This window comes from Cricetulus griseus, chromosome 4 (assembly GCF_003668045.3).
Source record: "Cricetulus griseus strain 17A/GY chromosome 4, alternate assembly CriGri-PICRH-1.0, whole genome shotgun sequence".
In the NCBI taxonomy this organism is placed as follows: domain Eukaryota; kingdom Metazoa; phylum Chordata; class Mammalia; order Rodentia; family Cricetidae; genus Cricetulus; species Cricetulus griseus.
Genome location: NC_048597.1, coordinates 6,413,176 through 6,431,909, shown reverse-complemented (window position 1 = coordinate 6,431,909; position 18,734 = coordinate 6,413,176). Strand labels below are relative to the sequence as shown.

At 46.9% G+C, this 18,734-nt stretch overlaps 1 long non-coding RNA gene across 1 annotated transcript; it reads right to left on the bottom strand.

Annotated features, from left to right (window-relative positions):
- Positions 1 to 6,505: 6,505 nt before the first annotated feature.
- LOC107978623 lies at positions 6,506 to 14,129 on the bottom strand. Its single transcript, XR_004769819.1, has 3 exons — positions 13,971 to 14,129; positions 9,397 to 9,563; positions 6,506 to 7,973 (listed from the first exon to the last, which is right to left on the bottom strand). It is a non-coding gene; the product is annotated as an uncharacterized LOC107978623 (long non-coding RNA).
- Positions 14,130 to 18,734: the final 4,605 nt, after the last annotated feature.

The window sequence follows — 18,734 nt, the reverse complement described above, 5'->3', positions numbered from 1 at the left end:
AGACAAGTTAATGCTTTGCAAATATCACCCGTTCAGGTATCAAATGGTTTACTCTGTTTTCGATTTGTTATTCGGTTTGTGTAGTGCGGTATGTGTGCGTGTATGTGTGTGTCGTGTGTTTATATGTCTATCAGTATGTGTAGTGTGTATATGTGATGTGTCTCTGGTGTGTGTACTGGTGTGTCTGTCTGAATGGTGTGTATCTGTCTATATGTATGTATGTATGATGTGTCTCTGTATGTATCTGTGCGTGTGCGTGCATCTGTCGGTCAGTATGTGTGGTGTCTCTGTGAATCTGGTGTATGTAATTGTGTGTGTATGTGTGTGTCTGCCTGAATAGTGTGTGTGTATCTGTCTATATGTATGTGTGTATGGTGTGTGTGTGTGTGGTGTCTGTTTGTTTATCTGTGTCTGTATATGTATCTGTCAGTATTGTGGTGTCTCTGTGTATCTGGTGTATCTGTGTCTGTCTGTCTGTCTGAATGGTGTGTGTGTGTGTGTGTGTGTGAGAGAGAGAGAGAGAGAGAGAGAGAGAGAGAGAGAGAGAGAGAGACCATTTAGCATCAGAATAAACCCTTACTGTGGGGAAAATTGCAGAACCAGAACTCCTGGGTCTAGCTTTGCCTCTGTTAGGAATCCGTAGTGTGACTTTGTGCTTTGCTTTTTGATCTCTGGGTATCCGTGTCTTGATAGAGCCATCACAGGCTGCCAGCTGTCATTTCACACACTGAAACCTACTCGGAGCTGCTTTTCTGGCTTCCATCTTTTTCCTTGAGAAACAGCGCCACATTCTGGTTATAGAGGCTATAGCTTCTGTCAGAGGAAAAGTTTTGTCAACTTGACACAAGCTAGAGTCATTGGGAAAGGGGAACCTCAATGGAGGAATTGCTTCCATCAGATTAGCCTGTGGGTATGCTATGGGGACATTTTCTTAAGGGGTGGTTGATTTGGGAGTGCCCAGCCCACCATGAGTGATACAGGTGATACTGGGCTGTATAAGAGAGCGAATGTTCCATGGGGAGCCAGCCAGTAAGCCGCACTCCTCCACTCTTCTCATTTCGATGGAATAGCTATACTTGGTGCATATGGATATATTTTGTTTCTGAGAATACTCTTTTAAAATTATTCTCTTTTCAGATTATAATTACATTGTTGAGACTTCTCTCTGTTTAGCCCACTCTGCCATCAACTTCTGGTCCTTCTACCGCCACCACCCGCCATCTACTGGAGCTGCAGTTACCATGACAACTGGCTATGTATACCTTTTTATCAAGGAAGATAACTCCAGACTCTGATGTAAAGTTACCTCAGGCAGCAAGTGTTTATCCAGCCATCCTGAACCAGTCCAAAGATACACAAAGCTGGTTTTTTTGTTTTTTTGTTTTTTGGGGTTTTTGGTTTTTGTTTTTTTGTTTTTTGTTTGGTTTTTTGTTTGTTTGTTTTTTGGGGTTTTTTTGACTTTTCACACCACCCCTTGGGGCTGAATTTCCACAGGTTTCAACAATCGGAACCTGACACCCAGGCCCAGGAGCAGCAGAGCTGAACCAAGCTTGCACATGCCACCTGTACACCGTCCTTCTCCACAGACGGGGCAGTAGCAGCCTGAAAGGCAAGGACTTCTCTCTCAGTCCAGTGTCACCATCAGCACTTCAGATGCAAAGCGGGGTGGAGATGTCCACTGACCCCTCTGAAATAAGATCTACACATGGAAAACAGCCCTGTCTTTGCCAGCCGTGCTCAGCAGCCGCACTCTGAGTCACTCCCACTGTGTGGGAGTTGGTTACTAGGTACCCATGTTTCTGAGGGATGACACCTCCTACACCCCTGATGGAGAGCATTTAAAATTTCCCCTTCAATGACAGCCCAAACTCACAGGCTTGCTTGATTAGGAAAGGGAGAACATGGAGTCCACAGAGGTACATCAGATATGAAAATGGCATCCTTTCCTGCTCATCAAAGGGGAAAGAGGGCAGCATCTCTTGTCCGTGCTGGAGGAATGTAGGAAATCTGTCTGGTACTGATGACCACACATACTTAGATAACCTGGGAAGGAAACTGGGGCTTCTGTTCTTTGTTTCCTCTATTTCATTTTACATAATCCTGGCACACAAATGTGAAGTAACTAAATGCTTACATATAAACTAGGGAAAAATATGGTGCTGGACCTGGCACGCTGCAATAGCAACCTGCAAAGTAAGAAGTCCTCACCAGTGCAGGAACTGCATGACAACTGTGCAGTTACCAACCACTTTCTGCATAGATTTAAGGCCTGTTCTGCAGAAGGAAATTCCATGTCTGGTGCTGTAATCCTGGTCAACGACCAGTGGCTAGAGATTTCATATTCCCTGGAGTAGAACCTATTGTTGCTATTTTACCACATGTTCCTATTGCCCTCTGTGTTTTTATGTTTGTACCTGTAAACCTGGGCTGCTCTCGACCTTTGTGGAGAGGCTTCTTTTTGCATTGGTCAATCGAGAGATGCCTAACTGGTTAAAGTGTTGAGAATAACAGACTGGGTATTTAGATAACGAGATACTTAGATCCACCACCCACTATACACACCAAGGCTCAGGGAACATTCAAAAGTAAGGGTGGGAAGGAGTACTGTGAAATCCTGTCATCTAGGCATGACATGGCTATCAAACTCATGAATTCACAGCGGCTGTATTTAACTGTACATGTCCTATGTAAGATCAAGCCAGCAAAATTCCAACATAGGTGGGTGTCATAGTTACAGTTTCTATTGCAGTGATGAAACACTGTGACCAAAAGCAACCTGGGGAGGAAAGGGTATATTTTGGCTTACATATCCTGAACCACAGTCCATTGAGAGAAGCCTAGGCAGGAACTCAATCAGAGCAGTGTAGTGATATATTATTAATGATTTATTAAAGCTTGCCTGAGGAGTCAGTAAGAAAAGTCAGTCACAAGCTGCAGAAGCCAGGCACACACCTTTAATTCCAGCAACCAGAAGCTAGGAGGTGGTGGTGTACACCTTTCATCCTAGAACTCAGGGTTCAGAGATAGATGGACTCTGTGAGTCCAAGGTCACCCAGATCAACACAAGAGTAAATCAGTCTAAAAGAGAATTATAGCCCACACCTTTAATCCCAACATTAGGAAATTATGTAAAACAGAAGCAAGGTCTCAGAGAGGCATTAGTTTCTCCAGCCACGCTGGAGGCAGAGGCAGCAGTCTGAGGCTTGGTGAGAGCTCATGGAGACAGGATCAGCCCTTCCATCCTGAGGTAGAGGTAAGAGCTAGTGGCTGGCTGCATTGCTTTTCTGATCTTCAGCTTGAAGCTTGGACCCCAATAACAGCCTCTGGGTCCTTTTATCTATTCATGTTACAGGGAAGAAACCTGGAGGCAGGAACTGATGCAGAGGCCAAGGAGGGGAGCTGCTTACTGGCTTGTTCCCCATGCTCAGCCTGCTTTCTTATAGAACCCAGGGCCACTAGCCCAGGAGTGTCACAATCCAAAATGATCTGGGCCTTTCTATATCAATCACCCAACAGACCTGCATACAGCCCGATTTTATGGAGGTATTTTTTTTCAATTGCTCCTCTCAGATAACTTCAGCTTGTGTTATGAAACCAGCCAGGACAGAGGGGTAGACAATCTCCAGGTCACACCCTTACTGGGGAGCTAATGACAGCTGATAGATGCTGGAGGGATGGAATCACTCTCTTTTGGGGGTGTGCCCACTGGAAGATTTCCCTTGCTCTGGCGGATGGCCCCAAGCCCATGCACACATACATAGCAATAACTGGACTCGGTGGGTTATAGAAGACAAGACATGAAATTGGGAGTGAGAATTGTTGGGTGACTATGGCAGGAGTTAGAGATGGAGGAAATGGAAGTAAATATAGTTGTATTTCATTGTATATCTGTATGAAATTCTCAAGAACAAAGAAAAGTAAATGCATATATGTGTGGGGGGGTATATGTGTGTGGATATATATGGATAATTTCATATTAATTTTGTGAGAGTAATTTTGGAAGAGGAAACCTCGACTGAGAAAAATGCCCCCACCAGACTGACCTGGGAACAGGCCTATGGCATGTCTTCGTGATTGGTGATTGATATGGGAAGACCCAACCTATTATGGGTGGGGCCACCCAGACTGTGATCCCAGGGTGTATAAGAAAGTACGCTGAGCAAGCTACCAGGAGCAAGCCAGCCAACAGCCCCTCCGTGGCCTCTGCACCAGCCTCCAGGTTCCTGCCCTGCTTGAGTTCCTGCCCTGTTCCCCTCAGTGATGGACTGTGATACAGAACTGAAAGCTGAAATAAACCCTTTCCTCCCTGGTTTGCTTTTCTTCATGGTTTTATTACAGCAATAGATGCCCTAAGTGGGAATATATATATTCTACATACATAAAGCAAGAACTTCATGAACTGGAGGGTAGCTATAGCAGAGATGGTGGCTAAGTTACTCTGGGAAAAAGACCTCTCAAGAGTCTGCTTACAAGGGGGAAAGTGCTGGGACCTTTGTGGAGACAGGAAAAGACCAGATTGAACAAGACACCAGGATCACTTTGAGGAAGGAAAAGTTAAGATATTACATATGAACCACAAGGCAGATGCCAGAGGATAAAAATAGCAACACATTGCATAGGGCTGGAGATGCAGCTCTGTGGGCTGCGTGTTTGCCTGGTGTGTATGAAGCCTTGCCATCAATCCCAAGTGTCACAGAAACCAGGAGTGTTGACACCCTCCTGTAGTCCCAGCACTCACCAGGTGGAGGCAGGAGGATCAGAAGTTCAAGGTCATCTTGGCTACACAGAGACTTCCAGGCCATCTCAGTCTATAAGGAATCTTGTCTCAGAATGATGATGATGATGACAATGACAACAATGATGATGATATATCATATAAAGGAATATATGCCTCGATTGCAAACATTTTTATACTCAGAAGAAACTGTTGCTCAAGGCTGAATGATTGATTGCTAAATTGCAAGTAGTCTAGATGGCAGGAAAAAACTCTTGGCCAGTTTTGCACATAATCAGAACTGATGTGTCAGCTCTGTGGCGTCTCAGAATCTGAGACGGCAATGAGAAGAAGGAAGGGAAGGAAGGCTGTGACCCTGGTCATACCACGGGGAAGGGTAGGAAAGGAGAACCATCTACAGGGTGCTGAGAGCTTGGGGCAGCAAGCGGCAAGCCCCATGTGGAGGCTGCAGAGCCAGCGCTGGCTGCAGCCGGTTAGAGCTTTCTTCATGGTATTCAACTGGCATTGCCTGGTGTCAAAGTCCCCCGTGTCTCTAGCCCACTGGCCACTTCTTTCCCCTCTTTATTCCCTGCCTTCAACTAGCCATGCCTCCTTTTTTTAGTGTTCAATCTGTAGGAGGCTAAGACAACAGAGCGTCAAATACAGTTATTATTGTGCCTAAAACAAGGGTTACAGGGCTGGGGCTGCTTGCTAAGTGGCTCCACAGTACCAAGAGCAAAATCCGCCACGCCTAGTTCTCTCAAACTCACTCTTGGTGGGGGTGTTCTCACAACGGGTTCCCACACTTCAGAGCAGAGATCCACCCAACTACGAGTTTCCTTGAAAGCAGATGAGGTAATATAACTGGCTCCAAAGGATTTAAAAAACTTCATGGTTGAGCAGGGTGTGTGACTTCCAGCTCGCTGTCTAATCCCTGCCTGCACGTGACAGGTGCCCAAGATGCTCTCCTCAGATTTGTCTTCACTATCGCAGCCTTGGAGTTAATGCGAAGTTCAAGTCAGCAGCCACTGGGAGCTGCCTTATTCTCCTAAAGACAACAGTGACCTCACTGCCTGCCCTCTGAGCAGCTGGTTGTGCCCAAACATTCCCTGTATAAATGCAGTCCCTCCCCAGCTGGACAAACTAACCTCCTCATTGCTTCAGTCCTATTTCTCTTGTGCATCCAGAAAAGGGCATTCTTTGGCTCTCCACAAAAATGTGCCACACCCACCCTAGACTGAGATACAAAACAGGCATTTTGTAAAGATTGTTGGAACAGCTGGATGACATCCACATCTGGAATCTAGCTGTGTTTCCCTTTCATCTTGTCTTATTACTATTTAAAACATAGCCCAGAAGGAGGTGCAGGTCATGTCTAGCATTGGAGGAGTTCCTGTGCACCAGGAGGCTTTGGAAAGTAAACTGCTTTGGTTTCTCACTGCTCACACCAGCACCCCTGAGGCTGAACGGTCTAACCTAAATGCACTGAGTTTTGTCCATAGCCTTGACAATGGGCCCTGAGTTTCAGGGACACAGGGCGGGATACATGTTGGCAATGACAAACCACAGCCAGGCAACATTTCCCTCTGGGAAACAGAGAGCTTCTGGAGTATTCCTCGGAGCAACAGACAAGGTTAAAGACTGTAGTTTTATAACAAAGCATTTGGGAAGATATTTTTTGTTTGTTTGAAAGTGGGAGGCTGTGTGTACACTGACGTGGTGATCAGAGATCGATGTCATACGTCTCCCCTCAATCACTCTTCATTGTATTTTTTGAAACAGAGTCTCCCAGTGAGCCTAGAACTGAGTGTATTTGGTTAGACTGCCCAGCCAGTGAGCTGCAGGAATCTGCCTATCTCTGCCCCCATCCAAGCACTGGGGTCACAGACATGTGCTACCAGCCATGCTTTCACGGAGTGCTGGGGCTCTGAACTCAGGTCCCCAGGCTTGAACAGCAAGTGCCTTTCACTGAGCCATCTCCCCAGCCCCAGATGCAATTTCTTTTCAAATATCTTCTGTCTGTGATTTGTTAAACTGTTCAAGGTAGAACTCAGGGAAAGAGGAACGATTGTATTTTAACACCAGATTGATGATGGATAAATAGCTGGGCCTGTTGGTGTATGCCTTCAGACAGATCTCTGAGTTTGAGGTCAGCCTGGTCTATGTAGGAAGCTCCAGGCCAGCCAAGGCCACATAAGAGACCCTGTCTCCAAAAAGAAGATAAGTAAATATAAAAATAATTCCATAAGATTTTATATTGTTTATGTGGGTCCCACAAAGAGTTCTGTAAAAAGCCTGTAAATACCCTGTTCTCAATTCGCTGCCGTCCACACATGAAATTCATTACTTTTTGAGACAATAAAACATAACAAGCCAGCAGAGGGCACTGTTCCCTAATAGAAAAGGAGCCATGGGACCCACAAGATGGCCACTGGGTGATTTTCCTAGGGCTGCCCCAGCAAAGAGCCACAGCCTGGACGGCTCACACAACAAAAATATTTTTGCTCATTATCTGGAATTAATGTATGCACGGGGTTGGTTTCTTAACAGAAGGCCTCTCGGTGGCTAGTGGATGGAGTCTTACTGCGTCTTCACGTGGTCCTCCTGTGTTTGGGTCCTGATCTGGAGAGGTGGTTCAGTGGTTACCAGTCTTACAAGACTCTGGTTCAATTCCCAGCACCCACATAGGGGTTAAATACTCTGTGACTCTGGTTCTAGGGAGCCCAACACCCTCTTCCAGCCTCCTAACCCAGACACGGCCCTGGTATACATGAACAGGCAAAGCACACATGCACATACCATCAAAATAAACAAACCTTTTTAAAGTCATATTATTTAGAGCCCAAACTAATAACCTCATTTAACCTCTTTGAAGATTATATACCCAAATACAGTCCAATTCCAAGATTACTGCAGGTTTCAACATATGAAGGGGGCTGGGGCATGACTTAGCACATAACAACCTTCTCTGTTTTCAGGGTGGCTAACCGTTTTCAAAGACCTGGACAGACATCACTACGTTGCAGTCGTCTGACATTGCAGGATGGTCTGGCGTTGCAAGGTAGCGAACCTGAGAGACTGTACTGCGGATGTTGAATCTGGCTCTTTTCATAGGCTATCAGTTGTCTTTCCATGCTCATGGACAGCGTCAGCTCCCCGTGGGCCCAGTGGTCAAGAGCGGGGCCAGACTCTGCCTGGTTGATGCAAAGCTGGGGTGTTTGGTTGGTCAGCCACAGTCAACACCTTTCCTTGATGCTTCCTGTATTTTCAACATAGAATGAAATGAGCAAGAAACATCTGCAAGTCATGGTATTCTTTTGTTTCCTTTTTGTATGGTGTGTGTGTGTGTGTGTGTGTGTGTGTGTGTGTGTGGTGTGTGTGTGTGTGGGTGTGTGTGTGTGGGTGTGGGTGTGTGTGTGTGTGTGTGTGTGTGTGTGTGTGTGTGTGTGTGTGTGTGTGTGATGAGTGTTCATGTAGATACTGGTTTGTGTCGGGCCCAGAGTTCAACTTTGCTTGCTTGTTTTTTTGTTTTGTTTTTTTAGTTAGTTGATTTGTTGGTTTGTGATAGCATCTTCCACTGTCCTGAGGGTCTCTAATTACTATAGCCTGGTTGGGCAACAAACTCCATCTGCCCGTCTCAACCCCCATAGTGCCATGGTTACCTGGGTGTATGACCACATCCAGTTTTTTTTAAATGTGGGTTCTGAGATCTGAAATCAGATTGTCATGCTTTAAAAGTAAGCCCCTTATAGGCTGAGTTATCACAAGCCTCCTTTTTCTAGAATTGTGTTACTACATGATTTTGAGTTTCTCAATGGTTCAATGGTGTAAACACTTTTCCTACTAACTTTCATCGGTGTGTGTTCAAAGGGATAGAAAGTGAGATCTCCACCCCCACACCCCCCACACCCCTGCTTGGGAGACCTTGTGAGGTGACAGCATGTCACAACAGGCTTCAACAGCAGCCATACAGAATCCTTCCCAACAACTACACGCAGACACACAGGAGGGGACAGTCCTTCAAGGTGGCTGACCTGCATCTGTGCAAGCTCCTTTAATCCCAGCACTCAGGAGGAAGAGACAAATGGATCTCTGTGAGTTTGAGGCCAGCCTGGTCTACAAAGCAAGTGTCAGGACAGGCTCCAAAACTACATATAGAAACCCTGTCTCAAATCAAAAGAATATATATATTTTTTTTTCATGCTCACACGCACACATGCAAACACACACACACAACAAACCTCAGCTAGACACACACCACACGCACTGGCAGCAGCCCCAGCAGATAGCTGCTGGCTGAAGTCTGAGCTGTATCCCACTTAGGAAACTTAGGTATGGCTGGGGTCTTATGCCACAGAAATTAATCCCAGCATGAATCAGTTGAAACAAAGTCGGGTTGTTAAGTAAAGAAAGGGAAACAGTTAGTGTATGCTTTAGATTTAACTGTGGAGGGTGGTGTTCATGTGTCTCAGTGATATTTTGTGGCCTTTGAAACTACACTCTCCCAAAAGATATCTTTGGCAACCAGATTCAAAAGGTTAATCAAAGTTTTAAAATTAAGTAATAAATATGAGCTGTCTTACTTATTTCTCTTATCTTAAATAATTTCCTTTGTAGATGAAATTGAGAGGTGATTTACAAAACTTACTACTCAAGTTTAGCGACAGGAGGTGAAAACTGACCAGGTTAATGTCAAAGGTCACAGACCTCCAACCCGTCCAGTCTGAGGCAAGCTCCCTTCACTTGGTGCTTTCACTCTCCCGTTTCATCCCTCAGAAAGGCAAGTGCTGGTTTCCTGCAGACTATCTTCACAGTTTCCTTGCTGTTGGATGCACTGATGCCCTCCAGGCTAGAAATGCAAACCAGGTACAGAAGTGAGGGGCTTCTGTTCCTTCCTGGGTCCCCCCAATTTTCCTTTCTATCCTGTCTTACACCCTCACACTATACTAATACTCCACAGATAATTCTCCCCACGACAAACATATATACTACATACCACAAAACAGACACACTCAGATCGTACACACCTAGTATGCAGTGCAGGCTGCACGCGTGCAAAGTGAGTCCCGTCCACGTGTCAAACACTGGTCTGTTCTTCCCCTCCTCTAAATCTAAGGCTCACTGAATTAATCTTATGATCTCCAGAAGAAGTTTGGAAAACGCAGACTTCAAGGGAGACAGGGGAAAGCCACAGGCCTCTGCAAAAGAGATCTTTGGTCTGTGGTCTGCGCTTGACCACTAAGCAGTGACTGACGCCTCCTGAGTGGAGTCCTGCCCTGAGGCTCCAGCTAAGGCTGAAGGCTTCCTCACACTGGCAGCTGCCAAGAATGAGAGAGGCTGAGTCAGGCAGCCTACCAGGGATCGTGTAGGAGGTGCCCTCGAAAGTGTACACAGCTTCCTACCTGGGAAACACCCTCGTGATTTCGGCATCATCTCTTCATTTCACAACACCGTGTGTTTCCTTAACGTTTTCTAAATCATTGTTTTCCAAACTCCAGCTGAGTCATGAACTCTATTTAGTCAGCCCTCTGTGTCTAAACTTAACCAATCCCAGACAGCAGATATCTAGGAAAATCACTGGGGGTTTTCTAAACACCAACAGATGCTCTTTGCCGTTGCTCCCCTCCACAGCACAGTAGAGCAAGGACTGACTAGCATTTCCGTGGGCTGGGCATTAGAAGTGATCTAGAGGGGGTTTGATTCACAGAAGAGGAGCCTCCGTGGAGAACTGTCTCCAGGACTCTCATCTCTATACCCAGCTCCACAGATGAAAAAAAAAAATCTCACTTTGTATCAAGAACTTGAACTTGGTCTGTGGAGCTGGGTATAGACATGAGAGCCCCGGAGACAGTTCTCCACAGACATGTACAGGAGGTGGTAGTGAATTTCAGACAGCTTTAGAAGAAAAAGAAATGAAATGTGACCAGGTGTGCTGGGCTGCAACAGGACTAGATAGAGCAGAGCACACGGGAAGGCTAGGCACTGTCATGAGAGGGGTAGGGATGGGTTGGATCTTAAATTTTCTGCAGCTGTCGAGCAAGCTACTAAATGAAGCAGTAACAAAAGGCAGAGAGAAAAGGTCAAGTTCATGGTTCACACAATAAAGTACAGAATTGAGCAACCCCAGAAGTCATCCATCATTTGAAAATGAAAAAGCCAGAGGCCCACAGCCGATGGCTGACCCTGCTGGGCCTGGAATTTAATCATCTCATCGTTGCTTTTCCTGGCTAGTATCCAGCCAGATGACCATCTTTCCTGTAACAAGCAAGTCGGCTCATTGGCATAGAGCTGAGGCCCCGGCCGTGGGTGGTTTTCTCTCATAAGGAATTTGGTTAGTGTCCCTGTACAGATGGGAAGTCACGGCTTTGCAGGCTGAAGAGCCAGGGGAGGCATTGGCTGCAGCTGGAGTCTGAAGGCATCTGGAGACAGAATTCCCACACCTACTACAGAATACAGTTCTGCTTTACCCAGGTATTAGTGGTGTATCTGTTCACTGGTCTTAACAGTTTCTTCACATAAACGTCTATACTGCTGTTTGTCCAAGCCCTTCCTTGTCAACCTGACATATGAAATCAACCATCACTCATACTACCTTAGTGTCGTTCCTAGGGCTGTGAGAGAATACACTTGCAGAAAGCAACACGGGAGAAAAGCGTTTATTTGGTGCATGCCTGCATCATGTTAGGGAAGCCAAGGTAGGAGTTCAAGCAGCTAGGCATGTCACAGCCACAGCAAGAGCAGCGAGAGAAGAACGTACCCACACTGTCTACATTTTTGCTTCTAGCTTCCTTCATTCTTACACACTCCAGGGACCCAGCCTAGGGGATAGTGCTACCCACAATGGACTGGATCCTCCGACAGCAATTAACAAATCTAGACTATTGCCCCCAGACACGCCTACAGACCAACCTGAACTAGATCATTCCTCGTTAAGAATCTCTTCCCAGGTGGTTCAATAGTCGAAACTAATCAGCACCCCACCTTAGGAAATAGTATCACCACCTAACTTAACATCTTATCTGTTATTAGTAGATACCTAACCCAAGGTGCCAGGAGCTAAGTTTGTTTCCTTTACACAACCCTTGCCGCATGGCCAATCTAGTCATCATCTACCCACCCATGTCTAACCCTTCGCACTACCGTCGTCCTGGGTAGGCAGAGGTTCTCTGCCTAGGAGCAGTCATTCCCAGGGGACATTGTAGAAAGGTAGGGGGCAGCACTGGCATCGTGACGAAGGGGCGAGCGCTGTCAGTATCTGATGAGCAGAGGCCAAGGATGGTGGCTACTGTGTAATCTCACAACCATCTTCCATGATGACCCCATGGCTGGATCTATGGAGGGACATCCCTGTTTGAAATGATTCGGCCTTATTTCTGTTTTACACTCAACTATATATATTTTGATACTTGACTATATTGTCATATACCAATGCATATATACAAGTATACATATGTCTAAATCCATATGTCTCAATATCAACACTGAATGTGATTTTCCCTAAAGAAAACTCTGTTCTGTTCTGAAGTTCACACCGCACCACTAACTGGTAACACACACACACACACACACACACTCACACTCACACACACACACACACTCACACACACACACACTCACACACACTCACACACTCACACACTCACACACACACACTCACACACACACACTCACACACACTCACACACACACACACTCACACACTCACACACACTCACACACACACACACACACACACACTCACACACACTCACACACACTCACACACACACACTCACACTCACACACTCACACACACTCACACACTCACACACACTCACACACACACTCACACACACACACTCACACACACTCACACTCACACACACACTCACACACACTCACACTCACACACACACACTCACACACACACTCACACACACACACACACACACACACACACACACACACACACACTAGTCACCTATCTCATTGCTTTGGCCAAGACTCCCTCCCAAGTCGTTGCCACATCAGGAGTACCACAACCCACTTGAACCCCAGTCCACAAAAGCCAGCGTTCTTACCAACTCCTCTTCTCTTTCTGCCTTTATTATCTCACCTTTCTCTCTTTCCTACTTCCCACTCTGATCAATCAGTTAATCGGGACTTTGAACCCAAAAACTATCATTTGCCAACAAATGCAATTCTCACTTTTCCTGGCCACACTGTTCAAGAGATAGACAGAAAGGATCTAGACAATAAAATAATCCTGGAGGTTGTACTGGGTACTCACTGCCCTCCTACTCCGAGAAATTCTGGGAGCACAAGTCTAGGTTCTTTCTTCACTAGAACTGCAGTCCCTGTGAGTCCAGAGCCATGGCTGTAGCTTTGCAGTTTTTCAGGAATTCCCCCAAGCCTCCCATTGAATCCACAGACTCAACCAGCGTTATTATTTAAAATATTCGGGGAGGACAGTGGGGGGAAGATGGCACAGTGGATAAGACATGCAAGCGTTAGGACCCAAATTCAGGTCCCCAGACCACCAGAGATGGGCCTTTCGAAGCCCAGCCCCGGCTCCAATCAAGCTCTCTGCTTCATGGCTCTGGCCATGAAAGATTCTCCCCTAGACACTCCTGCTGCGCTAACGCTGCTCCCCAACCATCAGGAACTGAAATCTCTGAGCATCTCGGTGTCTCTCTTTCGATTTTAGAATACTGTTCTGCAGGAATGGCTCCTTCAGTCAAGCAACGGCCTTGCAAACCTAAAGACCCGAGTGAAATCCTAGAGCCCGTGTAAACACGTGGGTGTGGTGGTGCACACTTGTAATCCCACCCAACACTAAGGAAGCAGAGACAGGAGGATCCCTGTGGCTGCTTGGCCAGCCATTCTAGCCTAGTTGGTGACTGCCAGGCCAATGAGAAAAAAACCGAGTCTCAAAGGGTGTGGGTGGCAGAAGATGACACTCAGGGTTTCCTCTGGGCTCCACTCATGTACACACACACATGTATACACGTGCGAGCGTGCGCACACACACACACACACACACACACACACACACAGAGAGAGAGAGACAGAGAGAAAGAGAGAGAGAGAGAGAGAGTAGATAATTTTAAGGAAACTCGGAGTACTGTGTAGAAAGGTAGGGTGTAGCAGGTTAGAGGAAAGCAGGAAGAAGAGGCACCTCCCAGGGGAAACTGAGCCATTGTCCTTCAGGAAAGACACCCTGTAGATACAGTCTCTAAACACGAGGGCAACACCGTAAACAAGCTTGCATGTTGACCTGCTCAGCTGCAGGGGTGCTGGCTCGGAGGCAAGAAGATGGCTGGCTGGTGAGATTCCAACCTCAGAGGATGGTGCTGACCCTGAAAAACAGTGAAAGAAGGAAATGAGTCATCTTAAGACTCTGAGCTAGGGAAAGGTCATGTGCCTCGTAGCCAAGTACTCGGGCTGAGGTCGGGGCAACGGTGGCAGCTGCCTCCTACTCTGCCAAGCAAGGCAGAGCATCCTGCTCACCACAGTGTTAACAACCAGTGAGCAAAAGATCTGCGGCCCCCTCCACTTCCTCCATCTGCTGGCTTGAGGCTGCATGTGGTCAAGTGGGGTTTGGGGTTCTCAGCCTAGAGACTGAGGAACTGGCTCTCACCCGTTCATGACCCACCAGAAGAGCACAGCCATCTGGACTGTCAGCCGGGACCCGCCAAGAGAATGCTAGAGTCCAGAATTTGGCCTCAAATGTAAATTTGACCCAAGGTGCATTCACACTAGAGGCAGCACTGGCTCCAGTGCTCCAGGCTCGTTATTTGGGGCTCTCTCCACTGTCCTGAAGAAGAGGAAGTTTCTGGGTAAGAGGTCCTAGGAACAGAAGGACCAGACCTACAGCTCAGACAACTTCACCGAATTCTCTTCTTCCAGGAAACCTCTGGCACCCACACGCAAGCCATAGCTAGAATGTTCTTTCTCCACAAATCTCCTTCATGGCTCTCGCTGCAGGCCCTCTCCTCTGCAAGAAAGCACTGCCACCCACTTCCTGTAAAAAGCAGAAGTTGTCACTGGGGACTCTCGGACCTTCCTCTAAATATCGATATGAGCTCCTTCCTTACAAAAGATGCCAGCCAAGCCCCGCCCCCTTCTGTGGAGAGGCAGCCCTTCTCCGTGTTCCCAGACTCTCCTCATGCCATCTCAGGCACTCCAGCCTTCTCTGTGTCTTCCTTATCAATGCATCCCTGCTTCTAGGGTCATTCCCTATAGACTGTGTCATGCCCAACTCCCGTCTTCACTTTAAGCCATGGCACCTTGTAGAGTGGCTGTTGTGTGACAGGCTTTTCCTGGGGAGACACAGCACACGGATTGACTGACCCAGAACAGGAAGCCCATGACAGAACAAATATAAATACCACCAAAGCCCACCTGGTGACCAATGGGATTTATAGGGGTTGCTTACAAAACCATGGGTGAGGGGTTACATCATACAGGAACACGGGTCAGGGGTCACATACAGGAACACGGGTGAGGGGTCACATACAGGAACACGGGTGAGGGGTCACATACAGGAACACGGGTGAGGGGTCACATACAGGAACACGGGTGAGGGGTCACATACAGGAACACGGGTGAGGGGTCACATACAGGAACACGGGTGAGGGGTCACATACAGGAACACGGGTGAGGGGTCACATACAGGAACACGGGTGAGGGGTCACATACAGGAACACGGGTGAGGGGTCACATACAGGAACACGGGCGAGGGGTCACATACAGGAACACGGGTGAGGGGTCACATACAGGAACACGGGTGAGGGGTCACGTACAGGAACACGGGTGAGGGGTCACATACAGGAATACGGGTGAGGGGTCACATACAGGAACACGGGTGAGGGGTCACATACAGGAACACGGGTGAGGGGTCACATACAGGAACACGGGTGAGGGGTCACATACAGGAACACGGGTGAGGGGTCACATACAGGAACACGGGTGAGGGGTCACATACAGGAACACGGGTGAGGGGTCACATACAGGAACACGGGTGAGGGGTCACATACAGGAACACGGGTGAGGGGTCACATACAGGAACACGGGTGAGGGGTCACATACAGGAACACGGGTGAGGGGTCACATACAGGAACACGGGTGAGGGGTCACATACAGGAACACGGGTGAGGGGTCACATACAGGAATACGGGTGAGGGGTCACATACAGGAACACGGGTGAGGGGTCACATAGAGGAACACGGGTGAGGGGTCACATAGAGGAACACGGGTGAGGGGTCACATACAGGAACACGGGTGAGGGGTCACGTACAGGAATACGGGTGAGGAGTGTGGGTGAGAGTTTACTCACAAGAGCAGAAGTGACTCTAACACAATACTCTAACACTCTGTTAGAGTAAACTCTAACAGAAGGCGTGACAGTCCCCAAGCTGGGAACCTGGAGCAGATTGCACAGCTCCACAGGTTGGAGCGTGTCCTTCCCAGGTGCCTCAGTTGACCAGAGCCTCTTCCAGGAAGTTAGACCAGTTGCTGCTTCTTCCAGGCAACTATCTGGTCTCAGAGTTTCTTTGCAGCTTGTCTCACCTGAGACCAATTCTCAGCACTCTTTACTGTTTGCTCTTTGGACAGAGGGGCCTGGTGAATCTTGTCATCTTCAGGGACTTCCTGAAGCTAGTTTAGGTTGTTCACTGCCATCTTAAAGAGATTCCCTGAAAGAATGTTTCAATCTAGAAGGAAACTGCCACACAACAGTGTCTAAAATCTGCCACTGATGACAAGTGCTGGCAAGGATAACAGGAACTTACATTCATTGCTGGTGGGAATTCAATACAACACGGCCACTTTAGGAGATAATTCGGTATCTTCTTATAAAGCTGACTATATCATGCCATGTGACCTTTGAGGTATGTCTAGTGAACTAAAAGTCGTATCTAGGGGCTTGAGGGATGGCTCAGTGGTTAAGAGCACTTACTGCTCTTGAAAGGACTTCCCTTGGATCCCTAGAACCCAGCGGTGGCTCACACTCCTCCCAAACTCAGTTCCAGGGGAGCTAATGCCCCCTTCTGGCTTATGTTGTTATTGCACACAGCTGATGCACATACCCTCATGCAGGCAAAATACACTGACAAAATAAAGAAAATAAATCTAAAAACAATTAAGCAGATTTTTCAACTTAAAAGTCCATATTTTTTCTTTCAAGGATCATAGTTTTGGTGTATCTAATAGGTCTCACCAAACCCAAAGTCATCTAGATTTTCTTTGACATTATCTAGTAGTGATATTATCCCTTCAAGGTTTGTATTTTAAACAGAGGTCTATCATCTACTTTCAAGTTAGTTTTTGTGAAAATTGTAAAATCTGTGTCTAGCATCACCTTTTTGCCTATCTGGTTTGTGTCAGGCAGCTTTCTGCTACTGTAACAAATGCCCCAGGTAGTCAATTTAAGGAGTGAAAAGTTTATTTTGATTTATATTTCTAGAGTTTGGGTCCATGGTTGAGTTTCTGCCTAGCTCTTGAGTGCATGGTGAAGCAAGAAGCCAAGGCAAGGAACACAAGGATGCAAAAGAGAAAAATGAAGAGATCAATTCCCACAATCCCCTTCCAGAACACACTATTAATGAACGGGGTTTCCCCACAGGGTTCCATGACTCTTTCTCTAGGAGAACCAAGATGAGAGCCATGAACCCTGGGATACATCATACAAGCTACAGTAGGCTGTTGGTTGGAAAGGCTATCTTCCTTCTAGGGAACACTGGGTCACAGATCATGTGACTGTATTTGTGAGGTTCTTTACTAGGCTTCTTGTCTAACTGAACCGTTTGACCTGAAAGTGAGATTGAGTGCTCAGATGTGTTGGGAGATGTTGGGAGATGTTGGGCCCCAGCCCCACGGGGTCTCTGTGAGTTGCTTATCAGCCAATAACCATAGGTGCATCCTGTTCTCTAGTCCTGGCTTAGAGCCCTGGCCATGCCCCTCTAGCATCAACCACACCTGGGAAAACACAAGCTCTTACACCTGGGGTTTTTGCACTGTGCTGTAAGTCTGTATATAAGGCTGCTCCCTGCCTGCAATAAAGACAGACGTGCACACACATTGTCCTAGCAGCAACGAACGGAAGTCTCTGCTTTTAACTAAATCTCCAGGCTTTCACCCGATACCTTGGACTCACTGGTGTTGCAGGCACCACACAAATGCAACTAATTGTAGCTAACATTTGCATGTTTTTTAATGATTAGAATAGTGATATTTTCCCCAAGGGCATAAATAGAAATTTCAACAATCCTCTGTGTGTGTGTGTGTGTGCGCGCGCGCGCGCGCGCGCGTGCGCGCGCGCGCACGCGAAGCATATGACACTAAACTTCATGTCTGTGCCCTCATTGCTCTTCCTGGTCATCCCCTCCCCCTCTTGCTGCCTCCTTCTTCCTCCCAACACCTCTCGTTCTGCTTTCATGGCATGAATACTCATTATCCTCTCTGGTCTCCACCCCGCCCTCCCTGTAGATTTCTTCCTCCATTCTCATAGACTTCTTTCTATTTTCATCACCCATGTGTAAACTTGCATATATATATATATGTATATGTATATGTATATGTATATGTATTTAAATCTAATTCCACGTATGAGGAAACATTATTGGTCTGGGTTTGGTTTATTTTGCTGAACATAGTGATCTCCAGTCCTCCCCATTTTCTGCAATATTTCTATTTTAATGCACTTATTATATATCTTTAATGCAGAAACGGGGGCGTAAAGCACACACTTTTGTGTAAGCTTTACCCAACTTGCTGGAGCTGTTTCTGCAACTTCTTGGAAACTGTGGCTGGAAATATTTTCAATATCGAATGTCTTTTGTAGAGAACCAGGATCTCAGTAAGAGCCTTTCAAATTTATGGTACTGGTAGGAATTCTGCCCAGGGTAGCATAAGAGGTAGGGCTTTGACAGCTCTCCATGATCAGCCCAGGGAGATGAAAATGTCCCTTTGAGAGAGTATGGTGGCTTTCCCTAGTCATTCCGGCACTGGGTGGGTGAGGACAAGGAGATAGATCTCAAGT